Source organism: Hyalella azteca, unplaced genomic scaffold (genome assembly GCF_000764305.2).
Source record: "Hyalella azteca isolate HAZT.00-mixed unplaced genomic scaffold, Hazt_2.0.2 contig15455, whole genome shotgun sequence".
In the NCBI taxonomy this organism is placed as follows: Eukaryota; Metazoa; Arthropoda; class Malacostraca; order Amphipoda; family Hyalellidae; genus Hyalella; species Hyalella azteca.
The window spans coordinates 191,622-212,587 of NW_025945309.1; the positions used below are offsets into that span (position 1 = coordinate 191,622).

Below are 20,966 nucleotides of genomic sequence, written 5' to 3' on the forward strand. Positions count from 1 at the left end.
GTTATACAGTAAGTCAAGTGGGGTACCTACGCTCTTGTGTTCATCATCCTGCACTCAAACGAATGTGCGAGATTCTGTCCAAATCTCGGTGCGCTTTTTGGCACATAAATTAATCATTCTGACCCAGTCTGGGCCGTCAACAGAGCATATTAAAGCAATAACGGCCTCTATATATCTGCTCGTGCTGTGGGAAGAAAGAGTGTCGCTATATGGACAATATGAACCATGCATTTTTATGAATGTGTATGTCGGTTGCTAGCTTCATCCTCAGTTTCCAAGCCATTTTTTTGCGCCAGATTCTCTCCAGCGCTTTTGAAAATGTCATTCCAAGTTGCGCTGTCTTCAGTATTAATTGAAGATTGGATTTTAATTTCGGGGTGTAAAAATGCTAAGCGAATAACCGATTTGATGCCTGATAATAGAGTCCTTGGAGTTTCTCTTTTTTTTAAGTTAGTTACATAATATTCCATTACCAAACAAGTGTTCAATAATGTGTTCAACGTATCCTATATGTTAGCTAGAAAATAATAATTCTATACCTGTAAAAATTAATACGAGACTTTCAATTTCACGAGGCTGATGAGAAATAACGAATGATATGCGCTAGTAGATGAAGTTATTCTAATGCTGCCTTTGCCCACAGAGTGACTGCTGTGCTGTAAGATTGTCCTATATATATTAAAGCAAATCTCTGTCATTTTAAATCTCTTTTGTGAAGTGAAGAAACACGATTTACGTCCAATATTATTGCGTCACTCATTACACGTTACCTCGTTTGCCTTGTTCCATTGATGCATTGTGACGCATAGCGTTTACTCTTGTAAGAGTTGCCTGCCGTTTTATGTTCCTTAACAATAACTTGTCGAGTGAACAAAGTGATAGAAGTGAAGTGCTTTACATGAATCACCATAATATGACCTCATGAACTCCTGGTGCTGTGAGTGCTCTAGAATATTACGAACGTTTTGAAGGCATTCGTCGTGCAGTGCCGCCGAACGTCCCAAGACATCCGCCTCTCCGCTGCAGGTGAGTACAGTGCACAATTACTTGTAATGATTCTACCTACTTATAAATGATTCTACCTTATTATGAATGATTCAAACTAATTATGAATGATTTCAACCGCTTATGAATGATTCTACTCACTTATGAGGGATTTTACCACTTACGAATGATTCCTACCCCCATATGAATGATTCCTACCCCCTTATGAATGATTTCTACCCACTTTTGAATGATTCTACCCACTTATGAGTGATTTTACCAATTATGAATTATTTCAACCACTTATGAATGATTCTATCCAATTACGAACGATTCTACATTCTAATGAATAAGTTCCCTCATTTTATAGAATTCCTTTGAGCAAAAACCTCTGACGCGATATCGCCTCGACATTCTGGATAATTTTTTGATGTACTTGCTACCGCTTCTTCGTACATTGTAGTCACCATCATATGTTATATTATGAAGTTAAGTATTTGCTGCTGCGCCATGTTAATTGCGTTGACTGCGTGTAAAATTAACGCCTATTTTCGGCGGTTGATGGAAGAAGAGGAGGTCTGCTGACCGCTCTTGTTGTGCCGCCGTGAGAACAATGATGTGTGGTCGCTGGTGTGATGTCAGGGGAGGGGACGACTGTATATATATATATTCCCTCTGGCTAAAACAGGCACTGTTAATACAAAATATTCAAATTCTCAATAGCATTTTTTGTTATATCAGTATGTATCCATTTTTTTGTATTTTCACGCTATATCCCATCTCATTATGTAAGAGTTGTTTTATGCTTATTTCGTAACACAGTAGCCGTTTATACGCTATATTCTCCTTATTTCGTAACACAGTAGCCGTTTATACGCTATATTCCCCTTATTTCGTAACATAGTAGCCGTTTATACCCCATATTCCCCTTATTTCGTAACACAGTAGGCGTTTATACCCCATATTCCCCTTATTTCGTAACACTGTAGCCGTTTATACGCTATATTCCCTCTTATTTCGTAACACAGTAGCCGTTTATACGCTATATTTCCCCTTATTTCGTAACACAGTAGCCGTTTATACGCTATATTCCCCTTATTTCGTAACATAGTAGCCGTTTATACGCTATATTCCCCATATTTCGTAACATAGTAGCCGTTTATACGCTATATTTCCCCTTATTTCGTAACACAGTAGCCGTTTATACGCTATATTTCCCCTTATTTCGTAACACAGTAGCCGTTTATACGCTATATTCCCTCTGTTTACACCCTGGCCTGAGTCGAGCGAGGGTTCTCGCCTGCCGCAGCTCCTTATGAAGGATGTTTAGGCCTATGAACCCTCTTATATTTAGGCCTGCACATTTACTCTCGAATATCCTGGCTCCTTGCGAGTCTCGCTGGTCAGCGCCACATTATTTGTCCTGCCGAAGACGAGCTTCATTGGCATGCAGCGTCCTGCCTCGCGAGGATCAGGGGGCTACCGCCAAAACCTGCATCACTGGGGAAAATGATGGGGGCGTATTGTCCAAATATAGCTACACGCTTCCTTATCCACAGCACGAGCATAAAGTGGTCATGGAATCGATACACAGCCTTACTGGGTCAAGATAGCCAGAAGTGCATCGCTTTTTTGACAAAACCTCGCTTATTTCTTCGAGTGCAGTGCCGCTATTAACGTCTAAGTTCACAGTTACTATATCAGACAATACAGTAATTGGATATGAAAAATATGAAAAAGCCTTAATTTAAACAGTTCATTAACGTAAAATAATACATTGCAATAAAATTGTTGTTGCTAATATTATTATCTGTCAACAGCTCACCGTGATTTGTTTTACATTTCGATTGTAATCTTAGATTTACCAAGGGTGTTGGTTATTGTTTGCTATTTTTTTAGAAGATAATCATACACTTATTTTGAATATTTTGCTCGATGTATTTTGAGGACATTGCCCATTTTATTAAAAAAATATCGCTTTATCTTTCTTAAGGATATTGCATTATTTATTTCAGGGATATTTCTGATTGTATATCAATAATTACTAGAAAAATTAAGGTTTTAGGAGACCTGAACCTTGCATCTACTCACCCTCACTTGCACCCGTCCACACCCGTCACCCGTCCACACACGTCACCCGTCCACACCCGTCACCCGTCCACACCCGTCACCCGTCCGTCCCTCTCATGTGCCCGTGTCCGCGGCTCTCACGGCTGCCGCACCAAATTCCCAGCCAAGGATAACTTCCCTCTCTTCCCTTCCCTCTCTTCCCTTCCCTCTCTTCCCTTCCCTCTCTTCCCTTCCCTCTCTTCCCTCCCCTCTCTTCCCTTCCCTCTCTTCTCTCCCCTCTCTTCCCTGCCCTCTCTTCCCTGCCCTCTTTCCCTTCCCTCTTTTCCCTCCCCTCTCTTCCCTCCCCTCTGTTCCATACCATCTTTCTTCTCAATCCTTTTTTCTCTTTTCTCTCCTCTCTTTTCTGTCCTCTCTTTTCTCGCTTCTCTTTTTTCTCCTCTATTTTCTCTACTCTCTTTGTCGCTTCTCTTTTCTCCCCTCTATTTTGTTTACTCTCTTTTCTCTTCTCTCTTTTTTCTAGCATCTCCTCTTTTTTCATTATCTCCTCTCTTTTATTTCCTCTCTTTACTCTCTTCTCTTTATCTCCTTTCTTTTCTCTCTTCTCTTTATCTTCTCTCTTCTCTTTATATTCTCTCTTTTATTTCCTCTCTTTTATCCCCTCTTTTTCCTCTCTTCTCTTTATCTCCTTTCTTTTATCTCCTCTCTTTTCTCTCCTTCCCGAGGGGAAATTTTTCCTCTCTCCTCGGACCCTCGCCATATTTTTAGCCATTTATCTCCATCTCTTTTCTCATTCCCTTCGTTCCCCACTCGCCGTTCCCCTTGCATTCCTCCCACATCCTCATTCCTATTACATTTACATCTACTTAGGTTCCATAGTCTGGGTTCTGCTCACCAGAAATTTCTCAATTTCATTCAGTCATCAAGATTCATTTCGTTTGAATTCATCTAGTTTGTTGAATAAATTTTCAAGATCATAAAATTAAATTCATTTTCTATTTATTTTCTTATTCGTTTCTTTGGTCTACCTATCACTATCCGTTTTTTAGTTTTATTTTCATTTGTTTGAGGAAAGGGTAAAATATAGGAAGAAATTTGGATAGTTTTGATCTTTGACCTTCCGTACTCCGCGTTTTTTATCAGACTTCCATTCTGCTGCTACCCTCTCTTCATCGTACCTAAGCCCTCACTCCCCTCTACTTCTCCGTGAGAAAGTGTCTCCCTCCCACTCTCAGACTCCCCTCACTCCCACGTCTCCCCTCTATCCCCCATTTCCCCTCACTTCCCCTCACTCCCCGCCAAGTGTTCCCTCAATAGAGTAGTTGGGTCGATACGCCGGATTAGCCAGAGCCGGGCGTTCGTGAACGTATTGTCGCCTCTATTGCCCAATTACTGATCAATAATAGCCATTTTACTTGCTCTCTTCTAACATCTTTATCAAGTCGACATTGAATCAAGTAACTGGAGATCTGGCAAACAGATCGGCGAGGTTAACGACCTCGCTGATTAATCTAGGTGTGTCGCGGCTTCGAATATCCTTGGATTAACTGGAATATCAGTGTTGTTGATGAGTTTCCTTTCAAATCAACAAATAATCTCTTCGTTTAGTGATGTTTACGGTATTGTATTCACGCCACCTTAACCACTATTAACCAGTGCTCTCCGTGATCGACCGTTCAACTTGTCCTACGTCGCTGTAAATTAAGTTGTTAAGCGGCGCTTCTCTGATCTGGATCATCAATTAAGCGATCTAATCTCGTCTGATTATTTGTATGTCCCCCCCTGGAGCGTCAATGATGGTTTATAGCGCCCGTAATTTAGTTCTTCTCATCAAAATTCCTTTGGTTGATTACTGGCATAGCAACAAATCTACCTTCAGAGTATAGTATTGACACTTTTTTACGACTGTGTCTGCCCTTTAAACTTTGCGTTCCTCTTTTTCTTTAATTTTCTGGTTATTTAATAGTATCTCATGCATATTTCAGGTTAATTTTAATTTTAATTATTTATTTATGAATTTGTATTACTAAAGGTAGACTTGTTAATTGCTATCGTGGAAAAAACTGTATCTTTTAGAGTTACTTGTGGTTTTTCATTCAATGTGTATGAGCATTAGAAATGAATTGGTAAGCGAATCTGACGTCACTATTGCAGTGATGGCGGTGCGGCCGCCGATTTCTCAATGATTTAATAGTGACTTTACACTATAAATTAATGTTACCTGTCATCTGCTCACACATCTTTGCTGATCTCATTAATAAGCTTGATGATTTCGTACCCTTACATCCTTCACTAGTGCGTGTATGCCTGTCACTAATTTAATTCGTCAATTAATAAATGTCTGCATGTTTGCGTTGTGTGTCCGTTCGGCGAGGGTTCACTTAGAGGGTCGAATGAACCCTGGCACACCGCCACACAGGGCGTGCGTGCGGACCTTCATATTGTGCTCTACCCTCGCGTTACCCTCACCACGCCGCTGCTACCCTCACGCCAGCCTCACCACACCACCACTACTCTCACATCTTTCTCTCTTGGCTTATTCATTTTTTGCACTGCTTTTGTACGCGTTATGTTCCTCTCACGCATCTGTCCTGAGGTCCTCTGATCAATACTTGTCCGTCAAGCCGCCGCTCGCCTCTGTTGGTCACGATTTAGTCATTGTTTAGTGCGCTGCTGAACATATTGTTCGTGTATATTCGTAAATAAATTTGTCATACTTATAACGCCTTCAACTATTATTGATACAATTTATTGAATTGGGTACTTACAATGTAGAGTCGAGTTAATTTTCCAGTTAATAGTTCAGTGATCACTATCTTCGAATTCTTCGAAATGTTATTTCTCATCGAACAATTTATCGCCATTCCGTTACATGCAATTTTTACCTGCCTCTTTTCGAGTGAGTAACCAACCTACCTGCCTTGGGCCTAACGGGTATTATTTTCACCAAGTCTCTTTCTCGTGTGTCGTTCAAAGGAAAAATCGCCGAAGCTGTAGCACTAAAGCAACAAAAAATATGTCTCCTGTGTTCCCTTCTGCCTATACCTTTGGCTGAGCGTCGGGATTCAGAGTCAATGGGCAGACCGGTCCATTAGACACCAAAGTGTTCATGGCGCTTCATGAGCCCCGGAACTGTACAAACACACCAACACACGCGTCCATTGACGCTCTTTTGAGGCGTCTTCTTTGACTCACAAACATTGTGTGGACACACCGGGACTTGAACCCAAGACGTCTTGCGTCTTTTGTGTCGCGCAAACCGCGGGTCGGGGCTACAACCAGCCAAGTCTTGCCCTTTTCCAGCAAGGGGGCGTTGGCTCAACGTGTTTACGGCTCTCTCAATAAGGACAAAATAGAGTAGTGATAATTACCGGAATGATCTTGCGGTCGTTGTAAGACTGAGTATTTCGGCATTATGTAGCGACCCAAGACTAAGATCAAGTAAGTCATCTTGCATGATGGGAAATTCTATTGATTACTCGTGCGACCAGGTCTGCAATACTATAAACCGCGTAAGTGTTCAGTATGCAGGAACGAAAATTCTTTGAACATTCCATTGCGTAAACCAGATAAAACTTTTCATTTTATTTTAAATTTTGTATTTTAGAAGTCTAAAAAATGTCTCGATATCACATTTTTCACACCGTGATTAACAAACAATAATCTTGTAACTTGATTAACCAAATTAATCACCAGACATGCTCTTGATCATACCACGTTTGTTAAGATGTTCGCTCTTGTCACGCGGCATACGTATCGATCAGACCAAGGACTCCTACCCTCTCCCTCACGCTAAGTCCTTTTCATTCATTTTCTTCGTGTTCCATTCTTGTGCTCCGTCATTTTTGCGGAGGATTGCCCTCCAGCCTCGCTGCCTTGCGCTTGTTTTCATCATCGCGGTCTTTGTCGTGCGATGTTGAGGTACAAACGTGAGCCTGCATCGCCGGCATCGCTTACTCGCCTCGACTTAAATAGTGCAATAGTGACCGATAAATAGCGCTACTATTGCACTATTTGGCACGTGCAGTCGCAATACCAATATAGTGAGATAATGAGCGATTAAATAGACCATGGCTTAATAGTTAGATACCGAGCTATTTAATAGACCATGGTTCAATAATGACGATAAAGAGTGATTAAATAGACCATGGTTCAATCGTGAGATAATGAGCGACTAAATAGACCATGGCTTAATAGTGAGATAATGAGCGACTAAATAGACCATGGCTTAATAGTGAGATAATGAGCGATTATTTGGCCTTATCCAAAATTAATCCTGCTATTATCGTAAGTTGAATCCATCCGCAATTTGTTGATAGATTTTACGATACCGAAGACATAAAGAGCAGCTGACTTGCTGCCGCAGCTGACTTGCTGCCGCAGCTGACTTGCTGCCGCAGCTGACTTGCTGCAGCGCTCAGTACGAGTGCAGGCAGTTTAGCGACTATAAATCATTACCCGCTACATCAACCGAGATGTGGCGCTTCTTGCAACCCTTAATTGCTCTGTTAAAAGACTGAATTTATTTCCATGGTTAACTCAATAATTATTTATTTCGATTTTGTGTGAACAAATATGAATTTAATTTCCTAACTAACGAGTTTTATATATATTTTTTGCGCATAAATAGGTTATTTTCCCGCTTAGATTTCTTTTTGGAATCTTTCCTCCCTCCCATTTGCTTCTTAACCCAATTTACCCCTTCACTCCGTTAACCCTTTACCCCGTTTACCCCTTCACATTATTTACCCATTTACCCCTTTACCCCTTTACCTCATTTACCCCTTTACCTCATTTACCTCTTTACTCTTACCCCGTTTATCCCTTCACTCCGTTTACCCCTTCACCTTATTTACCCATTACCCCTTCACCCCGTTCGCCCTCTACCCCATTTACTATTAGCGCCCCATTAACCCATTTACCCTCGTCTCTCTCGTTCACTGAGCTGGCGCCGGTAACTAGCGAGGGCGACCACCACTAAGTGACCAGCAGAAGATAATAATTATACTTGCCAACCTTCGTTGCGTATCTCAGGCGTGAGGCATACGCGATCTGCGTAACGGTTTGCTTGCGCGTTTTTTTATCTCAAGCGCGACGCCGCGCGACCCACTTAGCCGTCATGCGTCAGCCGCCGCGCTGCTGCGTTAACGCATCTTCTGCGCCGCGTTAACGCATCTTCTGTGCTGCGTTAACGCATCTTCTGTGCTGCGTTAACGCATCTTTTCGCCGCGTTAACGCATGTTCTGCGCCACGTTAACGCATCTTCTGCGCTGCGTTAACGCATATTTTACGCTGAAATCACTAATGACGATTGTTACTGTCATGAATATCATGTTTGAAGACCTGTCCAGCACTTTCTATTGTTGGCTACATGCTGTATTGGTATTATTGTTGCTGCTTCAATGTTACGCCAATCTTGTTGAAAATCCAAGTGCCTACACAACGTTTACATCTACAAACATGTCTCTTTATTCAACTTACCGTTGAATCAACATACTTTTTTAATCAACCTACCGTTGCATAAAAACGGTAAGTTTTATCATGATATTGTATCGGCATTGTTGACAATTACGGTACAGCAGCGTCTCGTGCTGACAGCGTCGTCGTGTTGATATAGCCTCCCCTCGGCGCGCTCATCATTGTCTGCGTCTGGTCCCGAGCTCCCTGCTTGTTCCCACATGCGTTTTCTTTTGTCCCTAATTTACCCTGGATTTATGCTGTTTTTGTCCCTAATTTACTCTTGATTTATGCTGTTTTTGTCCCTAATTTACCCTGAATTTATGCTGTTTAGGGTCTCTAATTTACCCTAGATTTATGCTGTTTTTGTCCCTAATTTACCTTGGATTTATGCCGCGTTTTGTCCCAAATTTACTCTAAATTTATGCCGCGTTTAGTCCCTAATTTACCATGCATTTATGCCGCGTTTTGTTCCTGATTTACTCTGGATTTTTATTAGGTCGCTCGCGTCGACGTTCATTTAATGATCCAGCATCTATTGTCGGCAGTGGATATTCTTTTAAGGAGCAGTGGATGCAGCGTGACTTACTTGCGTGCATCATGCAGCATGGATGCGTGGCTACATGGATTTGTAGCAGCATAGATGCCTCAGAACAACATGGATCATGACTACATGCATGATACCTCAGAGCGAAATAGATGTTGATAAGTCATTCTTTTTTGGCCCCATTGGCGTGATTGAATTAAATTGTGAACGCTCAGTACCTAAGTATTTTATATGAGGCCATCTTTGTTATTGAAGACAACAAGTATGAGCGTAATATTTGTTGACGATATAAAGCCCTCGAAATGAGCGATACGCGCCGTAATCCCAGGAAGATACGAGTATGTTCTGTAGGTTTACTGAAATAAAAAAATCGTTAGTTCTCTGCAAGCGAATTGCTTAAAGTTATTCGGATAAATTTTGCGTTCGATGAATGGATTAAATGACTTAGATGCTACAGAGTGAAGTGCTCTCTCCCCAGAGTTTGTAGGTCAGAAGCTCTGCTCAGCCGCGCTCAGGATGCTTCTTCGGTCTATCGATTTTGTCGTGAGGTCTGATTTTCTTTATCCCTTCCTCCCCTCCACCCGTCCCTTCCTCCCCTCCACCCGTCCCTTCCTCCCCTCCACCCGTCCTTTCCTCCCCTCTACCCGTCCCTTCCTCCCCATTTCCCACGGTATGTTTCACACCACTCACGGCATCAGGCATTAATCAACTGATTCATTCAGTTTGTTAACTAACAATTTTTCATGCGTTAACATTTCATGTTCTGCCATCTCGTCTTATCTACTACACATCCACACCACAGTCATACACATCCACACTTCTAACCATGCTCATCCACACTACGGTGCTACACATGCACACTACAGTCTTGCACATCGACACTATATACAGTCCTGCACATACACACTACACCTACAATAAATCACGGCTCATCTTCCCCATAATTGACTAAGTGACTGGGGCACCTGACCTACCGCGCGCCTGCATCGCAATTCAATTAACAGGTTCACCCAATACCGGTATACATCTCGCCCATATCAGAGGCTGGCTCAGAAGAATTTATGTGCGCTTATATAGCGCGCGGTCCGGGCATAATTCGCGTATGTTTTGTGCAATGAACGTCATTGCTAAGGCAGCATTCCTCACGCCCGCCTCTATGGCAACCGACGCCGGAAATTCCTGATCTTTCTCACGTGGCCTCTCATTCCTTCCATTCATGACGTTATTTTTGTCCCGTACAAATCCAATACAAAAAACCTGCGCTCCTAAAAAATTCGTGAGGTACTTGCTGCCGCCGCGCGCTGGTAGTTGTTTGTGATGGAGGCTGGCTGGTTCACGCCGGCTGCTCTGACAAATGATTTTTTTTAATTCATAGAACTTTGAACATTTTTTGAAACACTCAAAATTTTTTTTAGAAATTTGTATTAACACCCAGAGATCATTTTACAAGTTACGTGAAAATTGTCCCAAAGCTCCCTTTTAACTTCAAAAAAGGTTGACGATTCGTATTTTTTTCAAGTTATGATCGATGTCCAAATTGGCTTACCCCATGACATAAGTTAATTTTTATTAAATTCTATGGAGCTTAAACCGTCATGCGTTCACCAGAGCTTCATTTTTTGGCGTGGCCGAGTGATGCTTCGTCTCTGAGGACTTCTTTCTTAGAGTTCAGTTAGTGATGAGAGGAAGGAACAGAGATATAGAGCAGGGAGAAGTGCTCTGCAGAGAACCTTCTCTGCCGCCGATACGGTGACCGTATCCCGGGTACGGTGACCGTATCCTGATACGGTGACCGTATCCTGGTACGGTGACCGTATCCTGGGTACGGTGACCGTATCCTGGGTACGGTGGCCGTATCCTGGCTGGCTTTTACACGGCGTCCACAGAACATCTGCCTTGCACGGCTGCCGCCTGCGACCACCGCCAGACCGTCGGTCTTGTAGTTCTTTTCAGTTCAAAATGGTGGTCTATTTATTCTAGGTAATAAAGTGACTATTGTCTGACCATTGTTTTCAGTCGGGTTGAGGCTGAGGAGCTGTGTCCGTAATCAGCCATATTCGGCCATGAAATGCTCAGTTTAAAGAAATTCTTGCTGAGGGAAATCTTCCGTTGATTGCAAAACTGGTTGTTGATACAACTTTACTTGTCTTGGCAATTCTTCGATTTAAAGACAGCCGTTCTTAACCATTGACGAATAAATGTCATAAATGGAATTTTCTTCGGATTGATTCGAATATATTTTATTCGTTTATGCTGTTTAATCGAGAACTCAAGTCTCGATATTTTAAAGAGCAGAGATGTTTGATCATCCTGCAATTTTTGAGCCCACGTATCAATAATGATGATATTCTAATGATAAAGAATAATTACGTTCTAATGATAGCCTTATTTGTCTAAAAAAAGCGGTATCTGCGGAAGTGGCCTCGCTAGAACTTGTCTTCCACGGGCCATCCTCTGCCGCCTATTTATATTCTTCATGTTATACTGAGACACGAGCGTCGCAGCGAACACTCTGAGTGTTATATATCAGATTAGATTATCACTCATTGGTTTGATCTCCATTGATCAATTGAGTGGTGAGCGAACGCTTTACAACCCGCGTCTGTCCAACTGTGCGTGCGCTTCGTTATCAGCCTGGCTACCTGACGGTTACACTCAACGAATTTCCTGCCTCTTCTTCAAACGATATAATGAATAAACATCAAAATAAAACCATAAAAAAGTCGAGTCCCTTGGTGTTGATGGGTGTCCTTATTTTTTGTGGCGTCAGGTAAGTGAGAGGAGCCACAATTACCACAAGACATCTGCTACGCGTCTGCCGCGCTGTTGCCAGCTAGTCGGCGCGACGCGGCCAACGCTCTGAACAATTCAGAGAATTTGTCCAGATAACGATATACTTATTGCGCGGTACTGACCCAGTTGTACCTGGCGTTTTGCCCAGTGAAGGATCAGTGCTCAGTGCAGTTATCAGTGCTACATGCAGAAATTATGATGCTTTTTAGACAAAATGGCCCGTTTGTTTTCGGAGTGACTGCTACTTGTGACGAGCCTCCGCTGGACTGTCCTTCTCATTGTTGATTACATTATTATTATTATTATTATTATTATTATTATTATTATTATTATTATTATTATTATTATTATTACAATGTTACGCATTGCTATTTACATACGCATAGAGTCCATGTTATCTTATGATGTATAAATTTGATTAAGTATATCCCAGTTTCATCTTAATCGCTTAATAAATTTTCTCTGTAACTGGAGGAAATCAATCGATGTAAGAAATTATTTCGAGATGTACCTTGCCTAATCTCCACTAAACGATCCGTATAAATTATTATGGGCATTCTTATGAAACTCGGAATATCATGACCGCAGTGTGCGAGCATACATTGCGGCATGTTGGTGCATCAACGTCATATTCATGTAAATCTACAATCTCCTGATATTTAGTGAGAAATTCTCATGTCAAATCACATTTTGCTCCCGATGTCAACACCCCCGGTCACACCTACACCTTATGACGTGAGTGATGGTGTAGTGAAGAGTGTGGTATGTGTGGTGTGTGAGTGATGGTGTGTGAGTGATGGTGTGTGGTATGTGTGGTATTTCCCAGCCCTCCCAGGTACCTGCTCGCTGCTGGTGATAGGTTCACCTTTTCCGGGTGGCCTGCGCGGTCAACTTCTTGATTCTTTGATGTACGGAGCACAGGCCTAAAAACGGCCTACCCGCGACAACGCGATCACCGCAACTCAAGCATTTCCAAAAATTGGGTTGATTATCACATGAAAAACATGAATGCAAGTTCGCAATCTTTTTGTTCGAACGGTCACAGCTATTTCACCTATGAATCCGTTATACTCTAGACATCACAACGCTTCATCACAGCTGAGCCCGTCACACTCTGGACATCACAACGCTTCATCACAGCTGAACCCGTCACACTCTGGACATCACAACGCTTCATCACAAGTCACACTCTAGACATCACAACGCTTCATCACAGCTGAACCCGTCACACTCTGGACATCACAACGCTTCATCACAGCTGAACCCGTCACTCTAGTTACAAGTTGAGGAGGTTGCTCCAGCGATGGTCCAATAATGCAGGTAATTACCTCTCAACATTGATTCATTATTGACGATTTGCCATCGCCTCACAGTGATTACTCATGCCCGCACCCACCTCACGATGGTTGTTATGTACCACCCAGTTAAAGAGAAGCGCTGGCCACCTATACGCCGCCTATGATAATTTGTACAACAAACATGTTCTGTGACAGTTGACAGATGAGACAGTGGCGACAGAAGGAGTAAGCTGCTGTTGACGGTTACGTTTGGTGTACGTTGAGCTGTTGACGGAAGAGTGGCAGCGGCGGCGGGTGTTCGTCAAGCATTTTTTTTTTGTGGATGGTTGAAAATAATCATGGATGAGTCACGGCCCTGGTGGATGAGTTAAATCCACTTATTGATCATCTATGGTGAAGTTTATGCATGCGATTTAGTGGCCATACGTCTCATTCGTGGCAGCGCTTGTGGATGAATGCGAGTTATGCTAGGCGAGTACCTTCGTGGATGAGTGGCGGACTATGTAACAACAAGAATGGGCGAGAAAGAGACCTGGTGGATAAGTGATAATATTGATTGACGAAAAGTAAACTGGTTGATAAGTAATAACACTGACGAACGAAAAAGTGACCTGGTGAATAAGTTATAACACTGATGGCAGAAAAAATCCTGGTGGATAGAAGTCAAATTGTGGTGAAGAGTGGCTTTCCTGAGGGATGAGTGGCAGTACTGGTGGATGAGTAAGAACCCTACCTAGATGACGAGGGTAGAAGTAAGGCTTACCTACCCTTAGTTATAGAGATACCTAGAACACCTAGCCTACATCCCTAGTTGCCAGGTGGCGGCGCCTAGCTGGTGGATGAGTAGCAGTCAAGAAGGTTGTGATGCTCGACCATCAATTGTGGTCAAAAGTGGATGATCTGCAGTGGATTTGTACAACCAATCGACGAGTGACTGGCAGAGCTGTTGAGTGATTGGCACAGCTGTTAATTGAGCGAGTGGCACAGCTGTTGAGCGAGTGGCACAGCTGTTGAGTGAGTGGCACAACTGTTGAGTGAGTGGCACAGCTGTTGAGCGAGTGGCACAACAACTGTTGAGTGAGCGGCATAACTGTTGAGTGAGCGGCACAACTGTTGAGTGAGCGGCACAACTGTTGAGTGAGTGGCACAACTGTTGAGTGAGTGGCTATAGCAGCCATCGGGCACCTGGGCACTGTAGGGGCACGTGGCTGGCACTGTGCCGCGTGCTCACCACGCCCTCCCTCTGGGCACGTGTTACCACGCAGCCTGGGGCTGCCGGGCATGTCTTGCTGTGCCAATAATCAGGGGCGTGGCATGGCAGGCCGACGGTCGCGGCCACGGCTGTAAGCCGACGGTCTCGGCAAGGGCTGTTATTTTAATACATCGACCAATACGTCATTTTCAAAATTTGCCACATTACTCTGATACGTCAGTAAGTCCTGTGTGGTATATCCGTTCATTAGGATAAATACGTACTGGTGATACTATGTAGATGATAGATGGTACTGTAACAGATTGTAGGTGGACGCCTCTAACACGCCTATAACAGCTGAGAGGTGGCCGCCACTGGTGCGCCTATAACAGATAACTGTCACGAGCGTCGCTCCTCCGCTGCAATATCGCCTGTTGCTCCAGCCTACGCGGCCTTCATCGATCTGCAGGAGACTTCCCTCGACTTCCACTGCTGTGCCTGCATCTTGTTGCTTCGACTTATTCCTGCATCTCCCTGCCCATGGCCTTTTCCGTTACAATAGCTTGAAAAAATTATTTTTATTAAACATTTAACATAAATTATAAATAATGTTTGAGCAACTGTATTATCCATTCAAACACCTTTATTTGATATTGACGATATGATATTCACGAACGCTGGCTCTGGGAGCAATGAGGGCTCTGTCACTACCCTCAGTTGAAATGATTTGAAGTTCTCTTGGTCTGGAGGCCTACAGCGAACCTCGGACCCACAGCGAACCGCGGTCGTGGGGGCGCTAGTCGTGTATAAACGACTAGCGAAACTTGGTTGTACAGCGAACCACCGTCGTACAGCAAACATCGGTCGTACAGCGAACCTCGGTCCTGCAGCGAACCTCGCTCCTACAGCAAACCTCGGTCGTATAGCCGCTATATACGACTAGAGAACCTTGGTCGTACAGCGAACCACGGTCTATAAGCAAATCACGGTTGTGGATCTCTTTTCCGAACTGACGGTTCATTAGGCGGTTTGGTCGTTGTAGAAAGGACGTTCGTAAGGTAGATTGGGCGTAAGGCAGGCCGTTCGTAAAGCGGTTTTGCCGTAAGGCTGGCCGTTCGTAAAGCGGTTTTGTCGTAAGGTCGGCCGTTCGTAAAGCGGTTTTGTCGTAAAGCAGGCCGTTCGTAAAGCGGTTTTGTCGTAAGGTCGGCCGTTCGTAAAGCGGTTTTGTCGTAAGGTCGGCCGTTCGTAAAGCGGTTTTGTCGTAAGGTCGGCCGTTCGTAAAGCGGTTTTGTCGTAAGGTCGGCCGTTCGTAAAGCGGTTTTGTCGTAAGGTCGGCCGTTCGTAAAGCGGTTTTGTCGTAAGGTCGGCCGTTCGTAAAGCGGTTTTGTCGTAAGGCTCGCCGTTTGTAAGACGAGCTTCTACTGTCCGTCACAGCTGGGCATGATGCACAACAATCGCAGCCTCCGACAGCGAAGTGCCCTCTGCGGAGCTCGCCACTCCCGCGCGTGCTAGGGGCGCTTCTAGGCCGAGGATATTCCTGGTGCACGCGGTGCTGCTACTAATGTTTAATACCAGCACCTGCGTTGTGACCTGCGTGGTGACCTGTACTGCGTGCGTGATTATCTTCACGACAAGAGGGGTGATCTGCCCGGCCAGGGTGGTGACCTGCACGTACTGCCACCGTGGTGACCTACGTAGTGACCTGCACTGCCTGCGTTATAACATAACATAACATAGTGATCTCGGCGCTGAAGTGTAGGCCTGATGTGGCCTGTCGCAGATTCTTTTACTTTTCGTGCATTCTTCACAGAAGATCTAAAATCGTGTCATTTTGACCGGATCTTTTCATGACTGACTTGGTGAAAACGCTCACCATGCTCATCACTTATGTCCCCAAGGTTTTCAGGGAAAAAATCCAAGTGGGAAAAAAGAAAATGCATCTTCAAAGACATGCGACAACCCATCTTGTGGTAGGGTTCTATCATATCTTCAACCAGTGCAACATAATTTTCTGCCTTAACATAGTGATGTCAGCGCTGAAGTGTAGGCCTGATGTGGCCTGTCGCCGATTCTTTTCCTTTTCGTGCCTTGTTCACAGAAGATCTAATATCGTGTCATATGACCGGATATTTTCATGACTGACGATAGTGCAGATAGTGATCTGCAAGACCTGGGTGGTGACCTACACTGTCTGCGTGGTGACCTGCATGACCTGCGTGGTGTCCTGTTAGTACGCACCTGTAGCTACCGCTGGTCTGCCCACACCGGCCGTGCCGAGAGTATTTAAAGTTTTTGTTTGTACACAATTTATACAGGTCGTGTGTAAACTCTGTGTACGCGCCCTCTATGTACACTTCATTCCATTCCTATCTTCCTTCCTTGTTTTTCTCTTTTCTTGCTCCATACTTGCTACTAATCTATATAGTTATTGTCCTGTTCTCCTCGTGCAATGTGGAATTTTCACTCGGTTCCTCTCTTATACTTTGTTGTCTCGTAGTACAGTATTGTATCTTCGGCATTGAAGAGTAGGCCTGGATAGGCCTGTCGCCAATTCTTGTACTTTTCTTGACAAGTTCGGAGATCTAGAAGACTGGCCTTTTAATCAAATTTTTTCAACGAACGGTAGGTTTAAAATCATTTCTAGATGACTCTTCCTCTATTTTTTGTTGGCTCTTCCTCCTTTCCTCGCTTTCTTTGTTCAATTTTATTATTTTTACAGCTTTATCGTCCCTCTAACTTTGACTCCAGCTAAAGATAGGTGGACCCAGACGTCGGATATGTTCAATCGCCTACTAAAGAGCTGAGTTCATAAGTCGAGTTCATGATAATTATACCTATTCTTTAAGCTTTAGTATTTTTATTTAAGTAGCCAGACGTGCGATGCAAGTATGCGTCTGGCGCTTGCCCATGCTCGCGGATGCCGGGAAGGATCTCGGTGGATGTTAACAAGACTGCGCCTCATATATGGAAGTGTCTGGACTTTGTTCTTTTTACTTAATGCTTCAAAAGTAGACGCTTAAATCACGAATATACAATCTGTTTTATCGTGCTTGTGTTGTCGTGTCTGGGAATTTGACTACATCGTGCTTGTAATACTGTAGCATTGTGTTGCTTGCAGTTTTAGTCCTGACTTTATATTGAACGATTTGAAAGGGTATTATTTGCCAATATATATCCAGTGAGACGATGCTGTTCTTGTGAGGTCGTTTCTGTTTGTCTATTCAGTGAGTGAATTCAGTAACTGAATTCACTTACGTACTTGATTTAATTTATATATTCATATTTTTATTTCGGAATTTTGTTGGCATTTATGCTATAAACAGAACGATGTGAAAATGATTGGTCACTGCCAGAGGCTATACAACGTACGTAGCCTTCATCAAACAGAGGGACTTGTTTGGCCATTTTCTGGACAGAGATTTTTAGTGATGCAAAAATGGCACCTCAACTTGGCCGATAAATGGCGCGATGATGGCCTCCCTATAGGTAGTGCTGGCACGAGGTATGGTGAGAACGATGTAGGTGCTGGTGGTGGCACGAGGTATGGTGAGAACGATGTAGGTTCTGGTGCTGGCACGAGGTATGGTGAGAACGATGTAGGTGCTGGTGCGGGCACGAGGTATGGTGAGGACGATGTAGGTTCTGGTGCTGGCACGAGGTATGGTGAGGACGATGTAGGTGCTGGCACGAGGTATGGTGAGGACGATGTAGGTTCTGGTGCTGCCACGAGGTATGGTGAGGACGATGTAGGTGCTGGTGCTGGTGATGGCGGTGATGCTGGTCAATACCTCGCAGGATGTGTGCTCAGAAATAGCTCATCTGAGGTGCGTTTGGCAGCTGCCTGTAGATATGAGCGCCGCGGCCGCGTGTCTTCAGGCCAATTATATTATTTGCTGAATTGTTTCCTTATTTCTGATGATTATTATGTGATATATTATAGCTATTATAGTAGTTCTTATGTCGATTATAGTAGTTCTTATAGCTATTGTAGTATTTTTTATAGCTATTGCAGTATTTCTTATAGCTATTATAGTATTTCTTATAGTTATTATAATATTTCTTATAGTTATTATAGTATTTCTTATACTTATTACAGTATTTCTTATTGCTATTATAGTATTTCCTATAGTTATTATAGTATATCTTATTGCTATTATAATATTTTTAACAGCAATCGTGTGCATCTCGTCTCGTGAACAGCGACCTCGCATATCAAGGAGCAGTTATTGTCTTTGTCAAATTCATGCCATGTCTTATTCATGTCATTTAATATGTTTAATATCATTAAATGGTTTAAATATTGATCTACCATTCATGATCGTTCAATGGAATGGTTGAAATGACTATTATAATCCATTGAATCGGTGTCAAACAATTTATGAGCGGCCGTGGCTAATGGGACCATAATAGTTCATGGGGTGGGTGGCAGGTGGCACACCAGGTGGGGTGGGTGGCAGGTGGCAGACCAGGTGGGTGGGTGGCAGGTGGCACACCAGGTGGGGTGGGTGGCAGGGGGCACACCAGGTGGGGCGGGTGGCAGGGCTGTCTCTTATACACATCTAGATGTGTATAAGAGACAGCCCTCACCCCTACTTACTCTCCCCCTACTTTTCCGGCGTCCGGTGCTCTTATCTTCAATTAACACTCTTGACTGACATTCTTGACTGACACTCTTAACTGACACTCTTGACTGACACTCTTGACTGACATTGCTATGATCGTCAGCATTCCACGAGTTTGCCTTCACTGCCGTTCGTATTGCCAAACTTCTTATAAATTAGCCTAACAAATTTGCCCAAACGCATGGCGGAAACGGGTGAATTAGCCCCCAAGGGGGGGGGGATTCATCAAACTTATTGGGGTAGTGGAGAAAATATCGTTTAATTTTAATTTTCTTGGTATGAATTTAAAAAATATTAATAACGAAGGAACGAAGCGAAGACTAGGGTGCATGGAGGACAGCACGCTGGCCATGTTAAATGCCTCTTGCTTGTATTTGTATAGGCATTACATATATCGCAATGCTATGGTTCCATGCTAGTTGTGTTGTCGCATGTATACTGTATATCTTCTTACAGTAAACAATATTTCCTTCTCTACCCTTCCCCTCACCTCCCCTTCCCCTCACCTACCCTTCCCCTCACCTCACCTTCCCCTCACCTCCCCTTCCCCTCACCTCCCCTTCCCCTCACCTCTCACCTACCCTTCCCCTCACCTACCCTTCCCCTCACCCCAACCTCCATCTTTCTTCCCAATTTAATCTTGATCGTAGAATAGGACGTGCACCTGTCCGGCATTTTTAACGATCGAATAATTAGCAAGTACGCCACTGCAGATGGCACAACAAACCATCATCGTAATTCCGATAATTATTAAGCCAATGAATATTTACCAAGCGTTTACATGATGTTCTTGAAGAAAAATATTTATTATTTTGTCGCCCAGAACTACGGATGCCGAACAGCTCCAGCGGGCAGCTCTGGACGACGCCGCGGTTTCCCCGTGTCTTCTGTTTTCTGAAATATTTCCCCTAAGATAATGGATTTTTTAGTGACCCATTTTCCATTGGGTGGTTTCCATGGGTGATGTGTTTATATATATAGAGGAATGGGTGAGATGGTATGACGAGAAGGGAGGGGGGTCCCTGACACGCGGGGGCGCGTGCGCTGGAAAGTTTCTACTGTGAAAGAGGGAAGGGGAGGGGGCATGTGGTGGTGGGGGGTGGAAGGTGATGTGGGGAAATGGAGGGGAGGAGGCATGTGGGGGAAATGGCATACATGTGTGGGAGAATGTCATGCATCTGGGGGAGGAGGGGCATGCAGGTATGGGGAGTGTGGGTGTGGTGATTGAATCCTAAATGTTACAGATCATCCTAGATGTTACAGATCATCCTAGATGTTACAGATCATCCTAGATGTTACAGATCATCCTAGATGTTACAGATCATCCTAGAAGGGGGAGAGGGAGGCAGCGGGTGAGGGTAGAGGGAGACAACGGGTGAGGGTAGAGGGAGACAACGGGTGAGGGAGACAGGGAGGCATTGGGTGAAGGGGAAGAGTGTATGAAGTGGGTGATAAGAGGGTGAAAAGTTGGTGGTTTGTGACACCACAACAATAGCGAAGCTTTAGTATCTCAACGTTGATGTGATATATTGTCCAGTACTACTGTACATGTATATAGAGCACCGATTACTGTGCTTGCCGGGCATGACTTAGTTAAATCTGAGGGAACTACTTAATCATGGTCAATTATTGCTAACGATCATCACTTTCGTTACCAAGATGGATCAAATCAACAAAAGTCGCCTCAGGTCGCTTGAATTTCAGAAATTCATTTGAATTTGCATTCACTTTGGGACTCGCCCCTTCTCCCCCCCTCCTCGCTCACAGCGCGCGCGATCTCTCCGCTTTCTTGACCTTTTAACCCACCTCACCCCCTCATCCCTCTCACCCCACCTTACCCCCCTCCCCTTCCACCCCCACCTCACAACTCCCTCCTTACCCCCCTTCTCACCCCCTCACCCCTACTTACTCTCCCCCCTACTTTTCCGGCGTCCGGTGCTCTTATCTTCAATTAACACTCTTGACTGACACTCTTGACTGACACTCTTAACTGACACTCTTGACTG

At 43.9% G+C, this 20,966-nt stretch overlaps 1 protein-coding gene across 1 annotated transcript in view; it reads left to right on the forward strand.

Moving 5' to 3' along the window:
- The first annotated feature begins 645 nt into the window (after positions 1-645).
- The window catches only part of LOC108681025 (zinc finger MIZ domain-containing protein 2), a 69,496-nt gene continuing 49,175 nt past the window's right edge, over positions 646-20,966 (forward strand). The window contains exon 1 of the mRNA XM_018169974.2: positions 646-1,026. The gene's annotated coding sequence lies outside the window, so the exon portion shown is untranslated. The remainder of the gene's footprint in view (positions 1,027-20,966) is intronic.